The sequence below is a fragment of the Cyprinus carpio genome, chromosome B20, assembly GCF_018340385.1.
Source record: "Cyprinus carpio isolate SPL01 chromosome B20, ASM1834038v1, whole genome shotgun sequence".
In the NCBI taxonomy this organism is placed as follows: Eukaryota; Metazoa; Chordata; class Actinopteri; order Cypriniformes; family Cyprinidae; genus Cyprinus; species Cyprinus carpio.
This window is the reverse complement of record NC_056616.1, coordinates 14,565,909-14,573,830: the sequence shown is the minus strand read 5'-3', so window position 1 is coordinate 14,573,830 and position 7,922 is coordinate 14,565,909.

Here is a 7,922-nt window from a genome sequence, read left to right as displayed (position 1 = left end):
CTTATATCAAATTAGAATGATGAACCACTTTAAAGTGAAAATCATTAGCAATTATTCAAAAAAAAAAAAAAAAAAAAAAAAAAAGATGTGCACACTGAATGTGCTCACAAAGATGCATTGTGCTATATATACTTCACAGAACATCTTCCAGTTATAAACCTCTGTCTGGATAGTCTAAGGAAAGTGGAAATGTGTCAGACTCTGTGGTGTGGTAAAAAAGCAATTGTACTGTAATCCATATCTCTCACTGACTGTAATTGCTCCCTTGAGTCTCATACTCACACAAGTATGTGAGAACATGTGGTTAGTGAGCCCGGATGCACCATATTACCATGAAAACGACTTGGATCAAAAGAGTCATCATCTGAGAGCTCGTGGGAAGGACTTGACATGTCGTCTCAAACTATAACACATCCAGACGTGTGACAGGGTCAGAAACTTTCAATGCTTACCATGGAGCATGTAGACCATGAAATATCCACATGATTTGTGCGCTGTATTTCATGTCTTAAGATGGCTTTTTGTAAAGGGCAGATTACATTCAAAAAGTTGTTGTATTTATTAGAGAAAATTCATAAACAAATCATTCTGTTGAGTTTCCTTTAAGTGAATCACTTTGCAAACCTGGTGTGAATGATTCATTCACTAATTTATTTGGATTGGATTGTTTGGATGATTTGGACAGATTCGGTTTCTTGAGTTGAGTTTACTAGAGGTTAAGATTGTCATTGAATAATAATGCAAATTTTGATCCAAACCATTGTATAAATTTACATAGTTAAGACACTTGAAGTTGCTTTTGGGTTTATTTCAGAGCTTGATAGGTTCAGTACCGTCTTATTGTAAATGTAAAAAAGAGAAACCAAAACAATTCAGTTGGTTTCATAAAATAAAAGAAGTCATGTGGTTTTTTAATGGCATGAGGGTGAATAAATAATGACAGAACTTTCATTTCTGGCTGAAATAATACTTTAAGTTTGTGCTTTAATGTTCATAAAACTCCATTATCTCAGTTTGGGAGTCAATATATTGAAGACAGACACAGATTTGACCCATTTTGCCATATTGTTTACAGCTAACTGAAGCTGCAGGGAACCTTTCCTTCCCATGTAGTATGATGTCACTTTCACAGCATGGCTCAAATTCATCTCCAAAAAATAAAATTGATCCAATTATAGCAGTTTGTCGAGGCAACTGCACAGTTCAGGACAAGCAAAGACATGCAGCATGTGGTGGACATCATGTGCCACATGGCTTAAAAGTTTAACTTCACATTTTAAATCATCATATTTTAATAATCATTTTAAAGAATTGCACTTAAGGACAAAAACATATTTATTTTAGCCACAAACTAAGAAAATCTTGTTCATATATGAATTATTAATTAGTTCCCTCATTTTAGTAAATCATGGCCATATTTTTTGTCTTGTTTTGATTTAATTAAAACAAGGGAACAAGTCTAAGGGAACAAATACTAATAATACAATATAAAATACTAATATTATACAATGTGGTAACAAGTTCTTAATTAGTTTCCTTATGCACTTAATATAAATTTAAACTTTCAAACATTTTGCAGTTAACACTCAATTATGTATCCGAAAACCTTCCGTTCAGTGTGGACTTATATTATTTTAAACTGTATTATTTGCATAATACTGCATTCTCAGAAAGAAAGAAAAAAAGGTACAAAAAGGCCATACCCTTTTAAAAGGCACTGATATGAACCCTATAGATACTATCATGTACACTTAGGTAATAATATGTTTATTTAAAATACTTATATGCACCCTTTAGAGGTAAAAAGTTTCAAAATATGTTCCTTCTTAAAAGGTACCATCTCAGTGACACCTTTTGTACCTTTTTTTTTATCTGATAGCATGCAAGTACTCTTTTTATGAAATATGCTAAAGTGGACTTCTTTTCACAAGTGCCTGCACTGCACATATGAAATTAAAATATTAGAAAACCTCCTTATTTGATCTTTAATTAAATGTCTTTTTGCTTTGTGGCTTGATAGGTTTTAATTTTAAGCCAAATAAATAACTATTGATTTTTGTAATTTTCTTAAACTCAGCTCCTCAGCTAGGGCCGAGAGGACAGAATATTCGATGAGCTGACATAAACGTGAGCAGTCGCTTCGCTATGAGCCAGAGAAGCACACGTGAGTCCTCCGACCACCTGGGAAATCACTCTTCAGGCATCTATAGACTCTCTCGCTTCAGTGCTTCATCTGAAGCAGGCAAGGCCAAGCAGTTACAGGCAGGCCTCAGAGTGCACATTAGGACGACAAGACTGAGAGAGCTGCAGTGCAGTCGCTCTCTCGCTGGTGAAGGTGAATGCATATTCATGTGCTGTTGCCAGGATCAGGAAGTTGAGGAGTGGAGGTTGGGAGCCTCATCGGAGGGGCTGGGAGCCAGCATGGTGGCAGTCGTCAGGAGCGAAGCTTGTCTCTAGATGGATATCACAGTGATGAAAGATGAAGTGCACGCAGCCATCCGAAACTAACAGACAGGCTGAACGCTGAGCGCAAAGCTGCCAATGCGAATCTTTCACGCACACACATAAACCCATAAACACACTCACACTCCCAATGTGTTGTCTCTCTCTTTGTCAGCCTCACCACCACCCACACGCACTCAACTAACTTAAAAGTTCAGCTTAAACTCTGCTAGTTCATTTGCTCCTTCATCAAAATCAGAGGCAGACATGTTAATGAGCAGAAACCAGACCCAATGTTTATTAATCATCTCTCTGCAGACACTCTCAACCACAATCTGCTTGATGACCCTCTATTCAGCTTACTATTATACTTAAAGGTTATTTCATTTCACAGTCTCCAGTGATTGGGGTGTGAGAATATGATATCATGATGAAACGCCTTTGAAATTCATCACATACTTTTAAAACTAGTTTTCTTATTTTAACAAGAGGAAAAAATATATATTAGGAAGGTTTGATACGTTCCCATTTCCATCTTTTTGTAAATTTCCAGTTTATTATAACATCTCTGCTAAAAAAAAAAAAAAAAAAAGTTTGACCAACTGACAAGTGCCTGGATTTCCTCTAAAACCAGTTTATACTGGTTTAAGCTTTTTTTTTTTTTTTCTCAGCAGTGATACATTTAATATTTTTATGACACATCTTTACTACACTCTAGTTGACCTTAATGAATTGATAAATTATTAAACCCCTCTCAATTCTCCATCTCCTACAGTTCAAGGGCAAATGTGTTTGAACTCTTTCATGCTGCGTTATCATTCCTGAAGGATTAAGAAGCAAATTACGACCAGCACAACATGAGTGGCCTGACAGGGCAGTGTTAGGCATGCAAACACACACACGCACACACACCGACTGCAAATTTGCCTAGCTCAGGGAGAGAATCCAGAAACCCATCCGTGACCCCCGCCTCCTCTGTTTTTTTTAAGAAAAATCCGCTTCCAGGACACGCATGCTGGGGAAGATGCAGTAATTTGATTCAGCATGGCTAAGGGATGTAATCTTAATTAATTTCACTATGTTATTTAATTAAAACCTGTGCATGAGTGAAATAAATCTGCTGATGGTAATTATTTGCAAATGATCTCGCAAGCAGATTCAGAGAGGCCCAGATGATATGAAAATCAGAGGAGGCTGTTGCCAAACACGTCTCTCACAGGTTAGCACTGTTGTGTTTGTGTTCTGTCTGAAGTATCATAATACAGCACAATCATCTCTCAGAATAAACATATAGGAAATATTATATATATATATATATATAGTATATATATATATATATATATATATATATATATATATATATACACACACACACTGCTCTGTAAACTCCTGATCGCCAGAACATTAGCTCAGTGTTTTAATAAAGCATTGTCCTTTCCTACTTTTATATTTGAAGACCAAACACACATATTTTCTTCTTGTCAGAAGCCTACAGTAATAATTGTGTATGGCAGGTGAGCATTTCGCATTTGATTTGTGAAATTGTTGTGTGCGCATGTGACTGTGAGATTAGATTAACTCATTCTATTAATGACAGCCCACTGACTAATCAAATATCATGTGTGCATTTGTGTATATTATGTTTTTTAGCTGCAAAGAGGTGTCCCACAGGGATCGCTCTTCCTCAATTACTGAAAGTTTTAGAGGAAATGACTGGCTTGATAAAATCAGCATCAGTGCGGATACAGAGTCTAGCTGATTTTCTCTTAGAAGGAAAGCTGAGCTGGTGTGTGTTTCTCTCTCTTGGATATATTTGTGCTGGATAGCTGTGGCACACACATACACACACACAAAAACAAAAAACAAAGGGCAGGCAGTCAGAACATATCTGTTCAAATTCTATACTGCAATGACAATACATTTGATTAGTGTGACATTGATTAACTCCTCTGTCTTCATATTTCCATGACTTTGCAAAAGCAGGAACAGTTGATTCAGCACATTGCACATCTCCGGTGAAGCTCATGGGGAATTTAAGGGCTACATTTGTAAACTATGTTAGTTAGAAGTTTCTGGAACCCTACACAAGACTGATCTCAATCTGAAATATCCAACATTTCTCTCTTGCTGAGTTGGATTGAACTAAAAGTTTATTTTATAGTTATTATATTTCTGTATTTATTATTATTATTTCTTTGTTATTTAAAAATTATCTTTAGTTTTTTATTTATTTATTTACTTATTTTCATCTTAATTTTCACTTAATTTTAGGAACTGGTGAGATTTTTTATTTTTTTTTCAATGTGTTATCTTTTTTATTAGAAAAGATTTAAGTCTAATGTAAAAATAGAATATATGTTTTTAAACTTGCTTGCTGTTATATGTGACCCTGGACCACAAAACCAGTCATAAGGGTCAATTTCTCTAAATTAAGATTTATACATCATCCGAAAGCTGAATAAATACGTTTTCCTTTGATGTATGGTTTGTTAGGATAGATCAATATTTGGGCGAGATACAACTATTTGAAAATCTGGAATATAAGGGTGCAAAAAAATCTAAATACTGAGAAAATCACCTTTAAATTTTTCTAAATGAAGTTTTTAGCAATGCATATTACTAATCAAAAATTAGGTTTTGATATCTTTAAGGTAGGAAATTTACAAAATATCTTCATGGAACATGATCTTTACTTAATATCCTAATGATTTTTGGCATAAAATAAAAATAGATAATTTTGACCCATACAATGTTTTTTTGGCTGTTGCTAAAAATATACCCCAGCGACTTAAGACTGGTTTTGTGGTCCAGGGTCACATATGTATAGTAATGGTGGTGGGCCCCAGAAACACAATTTAACTCAACAGTTAAATCAACTTGTTCGGGCACCAGACAGGAGTAGGCCTGTCAAAATTAAACCCAGGATAGCATAAATACACCACCTGTTACATATAATAAAAAATTTATTTAAAAAAAAAACACGTAAATTCAAAGTCTGAACTTTTCCTTCGATATACACTTTAATGAACATAAAAGGGTTCAACCAAATCCCTCAAATAACAAACAAAAGCCAGTTTGATCAACAACAACATAACAAAAAAAAAAAAATCTCTTCTCTTCTCTTTCACACTTACATGGAAATACGTAGACTACGGACCCTTTGGACCCGGAACACCAGTCCCACTCCACACAGTAGCACATTTGATTAACTCTTCTCTGGCAAACCTCTCACAAGAACTGCGCTTACTTGTGTCGTTTTTCTTCTTCCTCCCTGGTGCATGATTCTCGTCACCCTGTTATTCGCTTTTCCCATTAATTGAGGCACGCCTCCATTTATGTCACCGAGCCGAAAGAAAAAAAATAACTTAAATTTTTCTCATTCTGCCACAATATATATATATATATATATATATATATATATATATATATATATATATATATATATATATATATATATATATACACACACACACACACACACACACACAAGTAACTATAAATATGTACAGTATATAAAGTACATATATAGTAAATATATATAAAATATAACAGCATTTAATTTCTCACAGTTTAGTATTTTTGCTATATTAAAGCAGGTTGTTACAAAAACTGAAATTAAAATACATTTTTACCATTTTTATTTTATTTTAAAGTTTTGGTTTCTTGAAAATATATTTTAGTTTACTTTGAGTTTCTCCCAGTTATGGTAGCTTTTATTTAATTTAACAAAACTGTTTTATTGTGCTTTCTATTAACGATAATGAACTGAAGTGAAGCTTGTCGAATTCTCTGTCTCGTTCTCGGTGACCCAACCTGTGTCACATAAACACATATCTCTGTAGTTTGGCCATCCGTATAATCACACCAAGACTAGTCTGAACTCAGTTTGGGCTGAAGACATCACAGAGCTTCCTCCTTCATTGGATCCAATCCATCATGCCTTCAAGTCCTCTGACCTGCTGCTTGGGTCTGCCATTTCATAAACACAACTGGACTTTGTTAAAAGCTGGCTTCTGCAACCAACTCGCTCTGAAACTTGAAGAAGGGAAATTCACCACGAGTCGAATTCCAGCAGCTGGGGACATTTAATTCCTATTTATGTTTCGCCAATTTTCTAAATTCTTGGGATGCATCCAGTGGGATCACTCATCTACAATTTATCATTACTGAATCTTTTTAAACCCTGATTCAGGTCGGTTTGAAATCTATGTGTCCAGTTTTGTTCAGAGAAGCGGGAGAATTGGTCTCAGACCCAACAAAATTTTAACACACAGATGTTTGTTTGCTTCTGTGAAACCTTCCACTGGTCACAGTCCAAAGTGCCACTGCAGTTATGATTATTATACTGTTCTCTGAAAAAAAGGTACAAAAGCTGTCACTAGGGCAGTACCTTTACAAAAGGTACACTTTTGTACCTTTTAGGCACTAATATGTACACTTTAATATGTACCTTTTAAGGTACCAATATGGACTGTTTAGATACAAAGGTGTGCCTTTTGAAAAGGTACCACCCCAGTGACAACTTTTTTTTCTGAGAGTGTGGAAATGTGAACATGCTTCTTTGATTTAAAACAAAGAAGACAGTGTGACAGCGAAAATTAATGACCTACGGTTTTTGCACATTATTTGTTTATGAGAATCTAAATTTTTGACCATGAGCTCCATAAAGCTGAGTGACGGTTTGTTTTGAGAACGTGAAAAGGAACAGAGAAGATTGGGTCAGGTATCAGATTAATATCACAGGAGCTTGAACTTATTCAATATTAGGTTCATGTGTCTCACCACGAGAGAATGAAAGTTCATCTCCAATCCCTGCAGTTTTACACAAAAGCTAATCCTCATCCAATATCACATATATCGTTTCCAACCACATGGTTGAATTATCTCATACATATTTCACAGCTTCAGTTTAGCATGTTTGGTTGATTAGCCTTTAACATTACTTGTAGGAATACATCCTGATGTTTACACCTTGTTCACAGATGTGTTTAGATTGACTACCACACTAAACAGTGGCACATTGGAGAGTGTTGCAACACTTTATGTTTTAACGTCAGTTTAACTCATTTTGGTTGTTGTTTTTATTTCAAACTTTACGATTCTTTTCCTACATTTGTATGGTTTAATGTCAAGTACAAGATTGCTGTCATTACAGGGTTAAAGGGATATTTCACCCAAAAGTGAAAATTCTGTGAACATTTACTCACCTTCAAGTTGTTTCAAACCTTTTTTTTTTTTTTTTTTTTCTGTTGAACTCAGAAGATATTTTGATGTTTTATTTGATGATATTTTTGATATTTTGAGTCAATGGGGACCTACATTTGTGTGTGTGTGTGTGTGTGTGTGTGTGTGTGTGTGTGTGTGTGTGTGTGTGTGTGTGTGTGTGTGTGTGTGTGTGTGTGGACTATTCCTTTCATTTTTTAAACCATCCCCATTTGATCTATTCCGCTAATTCCCACCTATTTGGTTTGTGCATTTTA